We start from the raw sequence: 17,207 nt of genomic DNA, 5'->3' as shown, positions 1-17,207 counted from the left end.
GAGGGAAGGAGGGAAGGAGGGAAAGAAGGAAGGAAGGGAAAGAAAGAAAGAAAGAAAGAGAGAGAGAGAGAGAGAGAGAGAGAGAGAGAGAGAGAGAAAGAAAAGAAAGAAAGAAAGAAAGAAAGAAAGAAAGAAAGAAAGAAAGAAAGAAAGAAAGAAAAGAAAGAAAAAGAGAAAGCAAGCAAGCAAGCGAATGAACAAGCTGGAGAGGTTTAGGGGGGAAAAAACCTTTCCCCACTGTTGGTGGGAGTGTACACTGGTACAACCTCTGTGGAAATCAGTGTGGAGACTCCTCAAAAAACTAGGATTAGAGTAACAGAATTTGGTACCAAGAAAGTGGGGTCATTGCTGTGACTATACCTGATCGCATGATTCAGGAGCCTTTGGGAAGGCTTGTAGGAAGAGATGGAAAGAGTAGCACTGGAATACCTTAGGCTGTACTCTACAGGAGATTCTGATCTGAGGTCAGAAGACCAAAAGATTCATAGAAACTCTGTATGTTAAGACCATATTCCAGGGCCAGGGATATAGCTCCCCAGCACAAGTGCCTACCTAGCAGGTGCAGGGATCTAAGTTCAATTCCTAGTACCAAAAAACAAACAAAAGAAGACCAGACTCATAAGGAAGGACTACAGATGATGTATACTACATCTTGGCATTACGTTTGTCTGCATTTTGCTAGTGTTCAGGGACTTGGCCTGAATGTTGAGGTTGTATCATGCCTATTGTTGGGGTTTTGGGCCTGATTTATGTCACAAATCAAGAGCACAAAGCCAAGCAGAATGATTTAAAATGTTGTAAGTTTGGCCAGAAAGGAAGCTCCAGTAAAACTATAGAGTACAAAGATAGAGCTGAGGAGACCTCAATTGCTGAAAAGGAATAGGAGAATATGAAAGATGGTCTGGGGGCATCACAAGAAGCAGAAATTCTCCACCTTTTGCAGCCTCAAACCTGCAAAAGTGAAAGACTTTGCTTTGAGGAGAAAGCCACAGACCACCATGTTCCAGAATGGCAGCAGCATGGAAAACTTGTTCTTCAGAATAGGATTCAGAATGCTCAGAAATCCAGGCACTCGACCCCTACAACCAAGCAAGAGGAAAATGTGGCTACTGCTCCAGCTGGCAGCAGATGTTGGCATCTTCCATGCAGCACTGATTTTAGCAGCATCCAGAATGCAACAGCGGTGGGGCTAAGACTTCCACCTTGATTTCAGAAGGCCTGGGAGGTCATGCAGTGTGCCCAAGAGGGCAATGTGTAAAGCTGTGAGGGTGAAGCAAAAGGTGCGATGGACACCCTACAAGTTTGGAAAACTCATGAATGTGGATCATCTAAGGAAATATGCAAGAAGGGAGCAAAGCCCAACGAAGAGGGAAGCTATGGGCACTACCACCACCAGAAGTGTGGTGGCCCTGGAGCTACTCAGACCCTTTAGAGCTCATGACTTGCCACAGACTGTCGCAGATGTTTGCCCTTATGAATTTTGGACTTGCTTTAATCCCGTTCTTTTTTTATCTCTGTTTGCAACATTTGGAATGGGAATGTTTCTCTTGTGCCACTGAATTTAATTTCTAAGTTTTTATTTATACAGGGGCTTCCAGTTAAGAGTTTGCCTTACATGTTGGAGGAGATTTGGAACTTGGATTTTTCAGAAATATTAAAATTAGGTTAGGACTTTAGCAACTCTTAGAGATAGGCTAAATGCCTTTAGCATAAAGGGATGAACATGACTCTTTGGGGGTCATGGGGCATAATGTTATGGTTTTAATGTAAAATAATCTTGATATTTCATTGGTATCAGGAATTGAATTTGAGCTTGCCAGGGAGGTGCTATGCTGCTGAGCTATCTCCCCAGTCCCAATTCTAGTTCTAAAGGATCATTAATCCTGTGTTATAATGTTCAATTTGTGAAATGACAAGAATAAGCATGTTTACGTATCTGGAACTAGTTTAAAGAAATGTGTCTTGTTGCCAAGTTGATAAGGACAGGACTGTTACAGTTGATGTAGTGTCAACTTGACAAATGTAGGTTAACTAAGTGACTCAGCAGGGGGCCAAAGTCTTCCTTTTGTAAACATCCTACACCTGTGCAATAGGAAGGCACAGAGAGGGTGCAAGTGTTACACCCACCCACGGGTGGGCAGCCTACATGCAATATAGGGCTGGAAAAGAGCCTGTCTCCCTCCCGTTGGCTGTTGTTGCTTTGCTTGTCTTGTGCCACCTTGAACTGTTGCTCCTGTGCCACGCCACCTTGCCTTTGAGCCCGTCTACTATAGGCTGAAACCACCAAAAACTGAGCTAAATCAACCTTTCTTGACTTAATTCTATACACCAGGTATTTTTGTCTCAGAAATGAGATAAAGGTAACCAAGACAGTGGCCTTTTCTGGTTTGTTATTCTACTGAAGACAGTATACTCCATAGTAGAGAAAGAAAACTGGCTTTGTCTCCTTAGAATATTTTCTTTGATATCTCTCTTATGATAGACTCCAAAACAACAATTTGTAGCTAGTACAAAATTTATTCAAACATCTTTTTAAGGACATGCTATAGACCCTTTGCTTTTCAAAGCACCCAGACATAAATTAAAGCTGAAACAAAAAAGTAATGCAAGAGGCAGATACCATCATTATCACCACTCATCATACTGACATCAAACATTAGTGTGGGGCCAGATAGCTCAGTTGTCTAAAGTGCCGGCTTAGCAAGCTTAAGCAGAGCACAGGGACCACGGTTCGATCCCTGGCACACCATGTGCCTCGCCAGCTCTGCTCCCAGGGCAGGCTGAGCCAGTCACACACACAAAAATACAATAATGTGTTACTGGCATAAACAGTGACTCACAGTCCAATGGAACACAATAAAGAACCCAGAAATTGATGAATGTACTTATAGCAAACTCATACTCCACAGAGATACTAAAAAATATGCCGAGTACAGCCTTTTCAATAAGTGATGATAGGTATACATATGTTGAGAATAAAACTAGATACCAGAGTCTCACCATATACAAAAGACAACTCAGATGAATCACAGACCTCAATGTAAGATCTGAAGCTATGAAATTACTGAAAAAAGATATAGATGAAACACGTTAGCACATTTTCATGTCCAAAGGTCTTTTGGTTATGACCACAAAACATATATAGCAAGAGCTAAAATGAGACAAATGGAACTAAGTCAAACTGAGAAGATTCTGTACAACAAAAGCAACAATGAATAGAAAAAACACAGTCTACAGAGTGGGAGACAATGCCTGCAAACTACTCACTGAAGGGATTCATATTAAAAATACATGAGCAACTGAATAGCAAAAACAAAACCACCATGTGATTTTAAGAGGAATAAATGATCTCTACAAATATTTCTCAAAGGAATGTCCAAAAGTCGTATGAAAGGTTCTTAATATGCTTATCAGGGAAGTAGAAAATGAAGACTGCAATGACATATCATTTCACCCTAGCTAGAATATCTCCTATATATGGAAAAGATAAAAAATAGGAAGTGCTGGCAAGAATATGAAAAGGAGAAACTCATAAACTGATGGTGAGTACGTAAATTAGCTCAGTCATTATGGAAAACAGCCTAGAAGGCCCTCAAAAAATTGCACTCTATTATTCTGTAGTCCCACACAGGGCACACGAAGGCAACTAATGCCTTAGGCCACGGATATCCTCACTTGCATCTTTATTGCAGTACTACTCAAAATGGCCAAGTAATGGCAAAGCACTGGCAGGTGGCTCCAAAGTATGAATGGCGCAATGTGTCAGGCCTAAAGAGCATCCACGAAACCTCGTGGCTCAGAGGCTGTTGCTGCAGTGCTGCACAGCACGGGGTGCTGTGCCCATCACTGGGCTTATCCTCTGAGGAGCTCGACAGCTGAATGCGCTGATGGGAAGTGGGGCTGGTAAGAGGCAGATCAACTGAGGTGTGGCCGGGAAAAGGGTATGCTTCTAACCCATTCAGTTTATGAAAGCAATGGTACTTCCACTTTATGGTGGGAAAACAAAACAAAAATGCCATCTATTAAGAGTACTAACATAGGAAGTAGTTACAAATCTCACCACAGAATTTACAAAAACTATATATAGAAAATCAGAAAATATTATAGAGAAATTAAGATTTCTAAAAATACACTTAAAGGTGAAACATTTGAAGGTAACAATTTCCCAAAAACTGATCTACTATTTTACTTTGAACAAAATTAACAGTTTTTCAATTCACAGGCTTTTCTAAAATTGATATGAAAATCCAAAAGACTTTGAAATCATTAAAACAGTTTTGATGAAGAAAAACGTTGGAAGGGCCATCCAAATAGCTCAGCAGATTAAAGCGCCTGCTTAGGCAGACGCAGCAGTTGGGGTTCAATCCCTGGGGTGCTGCAACAGCCCTGCCCCCAGGGTATGCTGAGAGAGCAATTGAGACTGGTCATGGTGGCGTGCACCTGTAATCCCAGCTCTTGGGAGACTGAACACAGGTGGATCACTACAGTCTGATCTATCCCTATAGACCCTGTAGACCCTTACTAAAATACAAAAAGAAAGAAAGAGAAAGAAAGAAAGAAAGAAAGAAAGAAAGAAAGAAAGAGGAAAAGAAGGGAAGGGAAGGGAAGGGAAGGGAAGGGAAGGGAAGGGAAGGGAAGGTAAAGGAAAAAAGAAAAACTTTGGAAAGCTAACAGACATTGTTTCCAGAATTAATATACACATTTATAACATATTATTTACTCTTTCAGCTTATCACATCAGGGAAACAATACAACGGTTAGCCCTGTGAGTCTGATTTATTTCACTTATGAGTATGAATTTGATTTGCATAGATTTACCTATAAGAATCCCAAGTTTATCCTTCTTTATGTTTGACTAGCACTCCATTGTATAAAAAGACCACATCTTTTTTTATCCATTCCTTGATTGATGGGCATCTGTGTTATTTTGAAGATCTAGCTATTACAAGTGGTGCTGCCATAGACATGGGTGCACACATACTGCTTTGGTAAGATGTTTTTAATTCTTCTGGGAAGAAACCTAGAAGGGAAATATCTAGGTCAAATGGGACCTCAAATCCTGGTTTTCTGAGGAAACCACACACTGATTTCCACAGTGGTTTCACCAGTCTACTCCCCAGCAACAGGGAAGAAGGGCTCCTTTTTTCCTACATTCCCTTCAACATGTTATTACTTGATTTCTTGATAATAGCCAAGATGGAATCCCAGTGGTTGCTTTCATTTGCATCTCTCAAATGTCCAGTAACACTGAACATTTTTTCACATATTTGTTTGCTGTTTGTATTTCTCAGATGCCCATTTTAGAATTAAGTATGTATCTCAGATGCCCATTTTAGAATTAAGCTTTTAAATTTGGGAGATCTGATTCTTTTTATTAGTTATTTATATGTCCTTGATAATAATCCTTTGTCTGAGAAACAGCTGGCAAACATTTTTTCCCACATAGTGGATTGTTGCTTCCCTTTGTTGGTGGTTTTTTTTTTTTTTGCTCTGCAAAGCTTTTTAATAAGATTAAATCCCCGTTGTTAATTCTTTGTGATAGTTCCTGTGTAATCAGAGTTATATTCATAAAATCTTTGCCTATACCAATGTCTCCCAGAGTTTTACCTATTCTATCTTCTAGCAGATTTATTACATTTATTAATTTCTGTATGTTGAACCAGTCCTGCATCTCTGGGATGAATCCCACTTGGTCATAATGTATAATCTTGATGATTTTCTGCATTGTTTGAGAATTTTTGCACCTATGTTCACTAGGGAGATGGGCCTGTAATTCTCTTCTTTAGTTAGTTCCTTCTCCAATTTTGGTATCAGGGTAATGCTTGCTTCCAGAAACAAATTGCATCCCTTTCAATTTTAAGAAAGAGTTTGAGAAGTAGTGGTGTTAGGTCTTCTCTGAATTTCTTGTAGAATTCAGCAGTGACTCCATCAGGGCCTGGACTTTTCTTCCTTGATAGGTTGGTTTTTAATTATATTTTTGATTTCACTGATGGATATCGGTTTATTTAGGATTTTCATATCTCCTTCATTCAGCTTTAGTAATTCATATGCATCTAGGAATCTGTCCATTTCTTCTGCATTTTCCAATTTATTAGAATACAACTTCTCAAAGTAGGTATACATGATCTTCTGGATTTCTGCAGGGTCCATTGTGATTTCACCCTTTCCATTCCTAGTTGTGTAAATGTGAGTCTTTCCATTTTTTAATAAAGTTGGTTAAAAGGTGGGGGGATCAGAGAGATAGCTCAGTGGAATAAGTGCTTGCCTGGCAAGTGCAAGGTCCTGAGTTTGAACCCTGGAACCACAAAAATAAGTAAGTAAATAAATAAATACAAATAAATAAAGTTTGTTAAGGGTTTGTTGATTTTAATCTTTAGAAGAGCCAACTCTTCAATTCACTGATTCTTTATGCTGTTTTCTTAGTATCCAATGCATTAATTTCTGCTCTGACATTTATAATTTCCTCCCTCTTGCAAGCTCTACAACTGGCCTGTTCTTCTTTTTCTAAAAGTTTGAGGGCCAGGGATGTACCTCAATGGAATAGTAACTTTCTGGAAAATGCAAGAACCTGAGTCCAATTTCCAGTACCAAAAATAAAGTCTGGGGCTGGGGAGATAGCTCAGTAGAATAAGCACTTGCCTGGCAAGTGCAAGGGCCTGAGTTTAATCCCTGGTTCCACAAAAAAAACCCAAAAAACAAAAACAAAGTCTGAAGTTCAACATTAAGTTGTTTATTTGTGCTTGTTCTGTTTTCTTGATAAAGGTATACACTGTTATAAATTTCCCTCTTAGGACTGTCTTCATTGTGTTCCACACATTCCAGTATGTTGTACTGTCATCATTTAATTCTAGAAACTAATCTGTTTGATTTCATCTGTGACCTATTAGTTGTTCAGGAGGGTGGTATTTAAGTTCCCTGTTTTTATGAAGTTATTGTGGTTTCTTCTGCCACTGACTTTCAATTTTATTGTACTATCATCTGATAATATGCAAGAGATAATTTCAATTCTTTTGCATTTACTTAAGCACTTACTCACTTTCTGTTCTGTAAGCTATTAAGTGGCCTACTTTGGAGAATGTCCTGGGTGCAGCTGAGGAGACGGTATATTCTGATGTTGTGGGTGGTACACTCTGTAGATACCTGCTAAGCCCATTTGTTCAAAAATTTCGTTCAGGTCTAATATTTCATTATTGATTTTTGTCTGGTTGATCTGTCTTTTTGTGACAGTAGGGTACTGAGATCTCCCCAAACAACTGTACTAGTGCTTAAATGACTTTTTATTTCCATTAATTCTTGTTTTATATAGTTGGGTGCACTGGTATTTGTTGTATATATATGATCTCTTCCTCTTAGATTGTTCCCTATATAAGGATGTAGTGACTGTCTTTGTCACTCTTAATTAGCCTTAGCTTGACACTCACTTTGTCTCCACATAGAATGGCTACCCCTTCCATTATCTACATTCCTGTAGCATAGAGTACTGCTTTCCATTCTTATTCTCAGCTCCTGCCTTTTTTCTCCCTGCTTCCTGGATGCCGCAGCTGAGCACCTTCTCTTGCACTTTGCTATCCTGCCTGTCTTGAAGCCAGATGTCTGAAATTGTCAGCAGCAAGAAACCTACCCTCCTTGACAAGCGGATAAAGAAAACATGATGATATATGACATTCCCAATGGAATAGTATTCAGCTATAAAAATGAATGAAATACACCAAATACTAGGGCACATTACTGTAGTCCCAACTCCTTAAGAGATTGTGGCAGGAGGATCACTTGAGCTCAAAGATACTCTGGATAACAAAGCAAGATAAGTCTTTAAAAACTAAAAAAGGGAAACAAATTATAAACGTTTGATCTGACTTTTCATTCTCTACATACATGGAGAAATTATAAAACATTATATATTTTTTTCAAATTATAATACATCTTACAAATATACACATGTATATCAAATTTAAAAAATTTTAAGGACTAACAAAGGAATATTATACATAATTCTATTTCTACAGATTTGAAAATTTGATGAGCTGAACCAATGCCTTAAAAGATATCCTATAAAAGAAATGGTTAAGGGCACTGAGATGGCAATTGAGACTGGGCATGGTGGTGCGTGCCTGTAATCCCAGCACTTGGGAGGCTGAAAACAGGAGGATCACTATGAGACCAATCTGTGTAGTGAGACCCTGTAGACCCTGTACTAAATATATTTAAAAAAAAAAAAAAAAAAAAGAAATGGTTACTCAGAATAAGCCAATGTCTGTTAAAGAAATTTAACCAAAATGAGTGAACTTCCCAAACCAGAAAGGACCAGGAACAAAACATACATTTGTGAATGGTAACAAACATTTAAAGAATAAATGACACCCAGGGTCGGCCAGATAACTCAGTGGTTAAAGTGCCTGATTAGGCAGACACAGGGACTGGGGTTCGATCCTCAGCATAAGTGCTGGCCCCACCAGTGGGGTGCACTGAGACAGGGATAGTCCAATCCTGGTGGCACATGCCTGTAATACCAGCACTTGGGAGGCTGAAAGATAGGTAGATCACTATGAGTCTGATCTGTGTAGTTAGACCCTGTAGAACCTGTATTAAATACAAAAAAAAAAAGAATAAATGACACAAATTCTCTATAATCTATTCCAGAAGACAAAAACAGAGCATTTCCTAACTCTGCGAAAGTGGCACTATCCTCATACCAAAAGCAGAGAAAGCTATTGCAAGAAAACAAAATAGCAGCATTTCTCATAAAGAAATGCGAACATCTCCAACGAGACATTGGCAAGCGAATACCACAACATGTAAAAATTGCAATTAACACTTCTTAAGACCATAATACTAAGTAAAACAAATCCAACACACAAGGTTAAATAGTACATGGTTTCTCTTATATAAAAACCCCAAAATAAAAATAACTTAAAAGCAAAGATCAAAATAAAAGATGATAAGAAACAGGGAGGGAGACTTTGTAGACAGGGGAAGGGGACTTGGAGATGGGGGCAAGATGGCAGAGAAGGAAGGGGAAGGGGAAGTAAGATATGTGTAGTTATAATGTATCCTACACATTCAGAATAAAAATAGAGTTGTGCACACAAGAACCCAGTGGGTTTTACTGCAGCTCTGCCCAATGGCTTTAAGACTGTAATCCATCACAACACTGGACTAAAACAGCAAAACCATATGTGGCCGTCAATAGATGTCAATTTTAAGTATAACTTACAATTGCCTTCCTGGGTGTTTAGTCAAGGGCCTACAAGGGGAAACAAAATAATACAGGACACTGAATTATAAGATTATTTTATACACACAGTGCAGGAGATCTCTCCACACACTAAAGACCAAAGAACTCAGCTGAGAGTCTAGATCCTAGTAATACTCTGCATGAGTCCAGCTGAAGACCTAGAGCCTATGACAGTATCTCCTGCAAGCCTGTTGCATGGGAAGGCCCAAAGGTCAGTGGTGGAAGTTAGAAAGTCTGTGCCAGTAGAGGAAGGATCTGTACTAGCAGGCTGCAGAATCTTAACTGGAACCAGGAAGTAAGCACCAGAGCTCCCTGAAAAGCACCACAGCTATCCTCAGCAGCAGTGAGGTCCCACGCTCCTCTAATGATGAGGAAAGCGGAGTTCTCATCAGGAAAATCAATGCGGCAAGCTTATTCAGGAGACTCAGCAGTGCACCATCTTCCCCTCCAGAGCCAAGAAGCAGTGCTCAAGGTGAGGACCAGACCTCCCTTAAAGTGAATCTTAGTGATTCTTAGTGACAAGGTTCTGAGCTCCTTCAATGATATGAATAGCTGAGTTCATTAGGAAAGCCAGCATGACAAACCCCTCCAAGAGAATCAACAGTAGCCCTCAAGAAAATCAATAGCTCCAAACAGTTTCTTTCTGTACCCAATAGCCTCTTTAAAATTTTTATTTAGTTGGTATGAGGTCTCGCTACGCAGCTCAGACTAGAAGTGATCCTCCTGTCTCAAGCCTCCACTAAGCTGAGGTTACAGGCATGTGCCACCACACCCGGTTTTGGTAGCAGGCATGGCATGCTCAGGGTTCTAGGGCCAGCACAGCATGTGGTACTGGGGATCAAACTCAGGACCTTTTGCTTGCCAGGCAGGCGATTAGACCAAGCTACCCCCAATAGCCTTTTCTTGCTCTGCAGTTCTACCTTATGTTGCTGGCAACAATCCTCAGGTGGGCCTCCCACACCCAGTTTTGCTGGGTGTAACAAGATGACCACCACCTAGCAATCCCTCACACTGGGCCAATGAAGGTTTTATTATTGAGCCAACTTCACTATCCCTTGCTCCTAAACTTCTCTCAGGAAATGGCTCTTGCAAAAGGTCTTCTCTCAAACTCTCCTCCCTGGCAAGAGCCATGCACAGACATCTCCAACAGATGGTTTTTGCCTCAACAACTTCCCAGTGGTTTTAGAAGAGAGTTCAGTGGGTGTTTCTTATTTTGCCAGACACACGTAAGTCCCCAGAATAGAAACAGCCATGACTCAAGCTAACAGCCCAACACATTTCCACTGGCTATTCTTTGTGGTCCTACAAACTTCTCCACCCTCTCCCAGGACCTCACTCTGGGAGAATGTACCCTCAACCTGTAAGGATAGGAGTGGAGGGAAAGACTTATACTTTTTATTCTATATATTTTTCCATGACCTGAGTAATCATAGTATCATTCCTAATATTTAATACATATTTGATTCCACTGTTTTAAAAATCCTTTCTTAAGAGGCTGAAATTATTTTATCTGGGTATTCTGAAACTTCTAATGGGCAGTGCTCTCAGATTGAATGTTTCTACAACCACAGTTCACCCCAGTAGACAGTATAAGGGAGTATTATATAGACTCTGGGCTCATGTTCCTCTCCCTTCCTGGAATTACTGCCCAATCAGTAATTCGCACCAGCACAAAATCTAACAAGATTAACCTAGAATGAAAATTTGGATAGCTTTGAAATTTGTGAGGGAGAAGTAAACAAGAATCTGACCATAGAAAGCCATGGAAATGATCATTTTACCAATGAATTCTACCAAAATTTGGAAATTTGTCATTAGTCAGTCTCAAGTATTTCCAAAAAGAACAGGAAACATTCCTCAACTCGTTCTATAAAGCTAGCACTGCAGACCAGAATCCTGCATGAACACTGATGAATATAAGCTCTTAGGAAAGGGCTTCCTAACATTAGGTTGGGAAGGTTTTTTTTGAAAAGAAACCAACAAGGGAAAACCAAATTATAGACTTCATCAAAATTGAACCACTTAGGCTATCAAAAGAAATCATCTATAAAGTAAAAACATGACCCATAGGACAAGGGAAAACTTGCAAGTCCCTGGTAAGGGATTAATATCCCGGATGCAAGTGTGATTCAAATATGGGGAAGAGGGCTGGGCTGTAACTCAGGAGTAGAGCAGCAGCCTGGCATGAATAGATGAGTAGATTCACAGTCATGGACATGAACAGATGCTTTTCCAAAGAAGATATATAGATGGCCAATATATACATAAAAGGATATTCAGTATCACTAGTCATTAGGGAAATGAAAAACCAAACCTATAAGGAGATATACCCATTACAGTAGTTATTAGCAAACCAGCAGAAAAATAACAAGTGAGGCTGCTGAGAATTGGGAATCCTTTTGTACTGCTGGAATGAATGTAAAATGGTTAAACCACCATGGGAAAATGTTGCCCCTTAAAAATTACAAATATTCTTTTTGTAATATTCTACAAATAATATTCTACAAATATTCTACCACCAAGCCTCTTTTGTATATATAACCAAAAGCAGGATTTCAGAGAGGCATGTGTACATCTGTGTTCAGAGCAGTGTTATTCACAATCACTAAAAGGCAGAGGCAATCCAAGTATCCAGAGCCAGGTAAAAGGACACACAGTCATGTATGATGCAACCTAAAAGGAAGTTGTGGCACATGCATCATCATGGGCAAGCCTTCAGGATATCACACTATGTAACATAAGTCAGTCACAGAAAGACAAACACTGCACAATTCATACAAGGTCAGAAATCACACAGAGTGAAATGTGGTTTCTAGGAAGTAAGGAAAGGCCAGGCTGGGAAGTTTCTCTACAGTTGGTCTGGAGCTAAGTTTTGCAACACAAGAAGTAATATGAAGGTAGGTGGCCATTAAGATGCACAACACTAGATACGCACTTCATACCATATAAAAAGTTACAAAGGTTAAAAAAAAATCTACTGAACCCAGCAATGCCTTCATACTGATCTAGATGCTTATCTTCCCCTTCTTTTATTTTTCAAGAAGGTCTCACTAAAATGTTAGGGTGGGCTTGAATTTGTGATCCTTCTGCTTCAGCCTCTGACAGTGCTGGGACTACAGGCATGACAGAGGTAATATACATATTTTAATTGGAGGAACAGAAGGAATGCAATTTTGATACAAGCTACCATATGAATGAAACGTGAAGGCATTGTGCTGAATGAAATAAGCCAGAAACAAAAGGAAAAATGGAGTGTTAATTTCACTTACATGAAGAATTCTACAGTACTGAGAATTACCTCATCACATGCAGCTTTCCAAAACACCAATAGTTTAGTTAAAAAAAAAAACCTCAAGATCAATTTCTCTTCAATTGACCATTATTTTAAAGCATATGCACAATGTGGGGGCAGAGCTTGCTGGTTAGCCTAGCTGTTTAAGCGCCTGCGTGGGCAAACCCAGTTAGGCTCAGGGAACCAAGGTTCCATCCCCAGCTCCACATGCCTTACCAAACCCGCCCTTAAGGCAGTCTGAGCCAGCCAAAAATAAATAAATAAAAATAAATAAATAAATAAAGCATATGCACAATAAAAAATTCTTCAGAAAGTTCATAAATAAGAACCTGAAAAGAAGTTTACAAAAATATAATTAATTATAGAACATATTTAAACTACACTAGACTAGTTACTAAATGTATTTTACACAAATGAATTTGGAAAAGTACAAAAAGAAATTATAAAAATTAAAACAATCTTTACACACCAGTTAAAATACACTCAAAGAAAATATAATTTCTTTCACTTAAGTATTAAAATATTTTTAAAGTAAAAATAATTTTCATATTTTTTAGTTCCTACCTTCAAGGAATAAAGAAATTTATTTAAAAAGAAATTTAAAAAGCCATGTTTCACTGGCCCTAATTTTAAGATTATGTCAAGATTAATTGCCTAAAGCTTCTGACGTAGCCATAAGGGAAAACAAACAACACATGTGTGTGTGGGTGTGTGGCCTATATACCCCAAGACAAAAAAGACTCTGAAAATTATTTTTAATACTATTTTAACTTGCTCTCATATCATAGTTTTAATAAAACAGCTTTCTATAATATATACATATAGTTCAGTAATCTGTATGGTGAACCAAGAATAAAAATCCAGAAAAAATACAAAGATGATCTGATAATTTCACACTAGGTTTGATCTTTATATAAAATCATCTTAAAATGTAAAAATGGAAAGTATTAATTAGTGTGAATGAAATTTGAAAGGTTGGTTTCTCTCACCAACTTAATTGAGATAGCCACAAATCATATTTGATTGTTTTAAAATGAGATAGGTTAATCAGAAAATGCTTTTAATTTTAAGGAAAACATAGTAAAATAATTCTGAGTGAAGGAAATTTGATAAATTACCTTAGAATTTATTTTTCCTATAAAAACCCTTATGCATATCCCTTTTTATAGATTAATATGGCCATCTAGGGGAGAAAACATGACCCACAAACATACCATCACATTTTTTGCTTTTTCATAGAATATCTGTATTTAAGGTATATAACAGCACACTCAGTTGAAGGGATTATCTTGTATGAAACAAACTCAGAGAGGTGAATAAAGTAGCAGAAATCCACCAACATAAAGTCTGTAGTGGAACTTACAAGTAGTTTTTAATAAGCTGCTGTATGACTAGGTTAAAACTGACTAACCTTTCCAGAGATTGGCTGAACTACAGTGGTTTCTCCCTCTGTCCTCCAAGGCAGGCATACGGAGGACAGCTGCAGGCACCTGGTGAGCTCTGCCCACCCCCCAGCTCAGCTGAGCTGCGGCCACTTCTACTACCATTATATAAGGCAGGTGGTCCCATAACAGCTAAGACGTAGTGGTGAGCCCTGCCTGGCACCCCTCACCCCCACAATCGCTGGAGCTTGGCAGGGCTGTGACCACCTCTCCCACCGTCACAGTAACTACGGTTCTGCTGAGCTGCTGCTGCCTGTCTCACCAGTAGTGGGAGCGTTGGGGAGCCATACCTTACACCTACCACACCATGGGGACAGCCTTGTGGAGCTTTGGCCTGCCCTCATCATCATCAGATCCTTCTTGTATTGTAGCTTTCACCCCACCCTTCACGAAGGTGGAAGCTATATGGAACCCACACAGCAGGAGTTCTGGTGAACCTACACTGCCCTCCCACTCTCATGGGAGCCTTGCTCACTGGTAACTGCTCCCCTACCATTGCTGCAGTCAGGGTGAACACTGGGAGCTTCAAAATTGTCAAAAGGAAATTGGAGACCTCCAGCTCACCTAAAACAAATCCAGGAGACAAAGTCATAGAAGAATTCGGAAGTCACACATCTCAAATTTCTGAAAAGATGACAAGTGAAGTAAAGAAACAACTCCATAAAGCTATGGAGAAATCAGATTAGAAATCATCTCTCAGGAAAAGAAAAGAAAAGAAAAGAAAAGAAAAGAAAAGAAAAGAAAAGAAAAGAAAGAATTCACAACAATCATGAAAGAATTGCTCAGTACATACAAAGACAACCATCAAATAAAAATAGAGGAGAACAGGAACTTGATGGAAAAATTCAATGACCAATACAGGAAAAAAACAGAATGCATGAAACAGATTCAGATAGATATCCAGGACATTAAGAATTCCATTAAAAGCTGACAAAACCACTTGAACAAAACTGAAGGCAGAATTTCAAACCTTGAAGATGGCATTCAGCTACTAAACATGAAATGAAAAATCTCTTTAAAATAACAAAGAAATAAACTGCAACTGCAAGATGATGTGAAGAAAAATAATATAAGACTAACAGGTATCAATGAAACAGCTGGAGTCAACACAAATAACATGAGAAGACTGTCTGCAAAAGTAGTAGCAGAAAATTTCCCAAGCAGGAAAAAAAATCTTACATACAGGTGAGGGAGTCACTTAGAACTCCAACTACCCATAATCAAAATAAATCTTCACACAGAAACATAATAATCAAGATCCCAGAAATTGAGCAAAAGAACAGAATATTAAAAGCTGTTAGGAGAAACAGATCACCTGGTGAGCTCTGCCCACCCCCCAGCTTTCCATATAATGGAAAGCCTATCAGAATCATGACAAATTTCTCAACATAGACCATCAAATCAAGAAGTGCTTGGAGTGAGATATTTCAGGTCCTGGGGGGGGGGGAACAACAACACTTTTAACCCCGATTGATGTACCCTGCAAAACTATCTATCAAATTTAATGTAGAGATAAAATACTTCCAGGACATAGAATAACTCAAGAAATTCATGACCATCAAACCAACCCTACAAAGAATACAGATATTCTAGAAACAAAAATAACTACAACTTCAAGAACAACATCAGAAAAGAAGCACCAAGTAGAGCAAGCAATTAAACAGAGGGGAAAAGTACAGATCCTACAGTAGCACTGCAGCATGACACCGACAAGCCAATACATCAGGTATAACCATCAATGTAAATGGCCTCAGTTCACCTATCAAAAGAAGCAGACTGGCAGAGTAGATCAAGAAACAAAATCCAATAATATGCTGTATACAAGAAACACATTTACTCAAAAAAGAAATTCATAGACTGAAAGTCAGAGGATGGAAAACAACACTCCATGTGACAGTAACCCAGAACAAAGCAGGGGTAGCTATTCTGGCTGCTGACAGTGTCAACTTCAAACCAAGAGTGATTAAAAGAGATAAAGAAAGTCACTACATACTTAAAAGAAAACTGCAAGAGGAAGAGATAATAATTATAAATACATATACACCTAATTATATAAGACAAATTTAACAGACACGAAAAATCAAAGGAATAATAACACAATTATGGGGGGATTTTAACACCCCATTCACACAAAGAGATAGATCAACTAAGCAAAAAATCAACAAAGAAATAACAGAACTAAACCAAACTTGTGAAGAAATGGACTTAGAAGATAGACCTTTACACAGTGTTCCACACAATAGAGTCAGAAAACACATTCTTCTCAGCTGCACACGAAATGTTCTCCAAAACAGACCATATACTGACACATGCAGCATGCTTAAGTAAATGCAAAGGAACTAAATTATCCTATGCACACTGTCTAACCTAGTGTAATGAAACTTGAAAGGATTGACCAAAACAACAGTAAAAATTCCATAAATACATGGAAACTAAATAAAGACCTCCTGAACAATCAATGGGTCACAGATGAAATTAAAGAAGAAATTAAACGATATTTACAATCAAACAGAAATGCAGATACAATTTACTGGAACCTGTGGGATGCAATGAAAGCTGTCTTAAGAGGGAAATAAATAGTGGTAAATTTTCACAAAGAAAACACAATGAGTTCAAATAAAAAAATCTTATGCTGCACCTCAAGCTCCTAGAAAAAGAAGAGCAAGGCAAAGCCAAAGCCCAAAGAAGGGAGAAAATTATAAAGATCACAGAAGAAATGAATGCAATGAATATGAAGAAAATACAAACAGTTAGTGAATCAAAGAGTTGGTTCTTTGAAAGAATAAATAAAATTGATAAACTCCTACTTACCTTACCAAAAACAGAAAGAAAAAATTGAAATTCATGCAATAAGAAATGAAAAGGGTGAAATCATTACAGACCCCATAGAAACTCAGAAGAGTTTCATCAATACTCTCACAGGATGGAAAACACAGAAGAAATGGACAGATTTCTAGATACAAACAAATTGCCAAAGCTGAGTCAAGAAGATACAAAAATTCTGAATAACCCAGTATCAGTCAGGACATTGACAATGTAATAATAATAAAAAAAACAAAAACATACCAACAAAGAAAAGTCCTGGTCCTGATGGATTCACAGCAGAATTCTACAAGAAATTTAGAAAATATTTAATGTCAACTCTTCTCAAACTCTTCAATGAAATTGAAAGGGAAGGAAATCTCCCAAACTCATTCCTGGAGGCAAGTATGTCTCTAATACCAAAACCAGAGACAGA

At 38.5% G+C, this 17,207-nt stretch overlaps 1 protein-coding gene across 2 annotated transcripts in view; it reads right to left on the bottom strand.

The window, feature by feature from the left end:
• The window catches only part of Syt14 (synaptotagmin 14), a 196,119-nt gene that overhangs the window by 159,816 nt on the left and 19,096 nt on the right, over positions 1 to 17,207 (bottom strand). The gene's annotated exons all lie outside the window — the stretch shown is intronic.

The sequence above is a fragment of the Octodon degus genome, unplaced genomic scaffold (assembly GCF_000260255.1).
Source record: "Octodon degus isolate 3935 unplaced genomic scaffold, OctDeg1.0 scaffold00131, whole genome shotgun sequence".
Lineage (NCBI taxonomy): Eukaryota > Metazoa > Chordata > Mammalia > Rodentia > Octodontidae > Octodon > Octodon degus.
The sequence above is the reverse complement of the archived record's forward strand: the minus strand, read 5'-3'. Positions and strand labels throughout refer to the sequence as shown.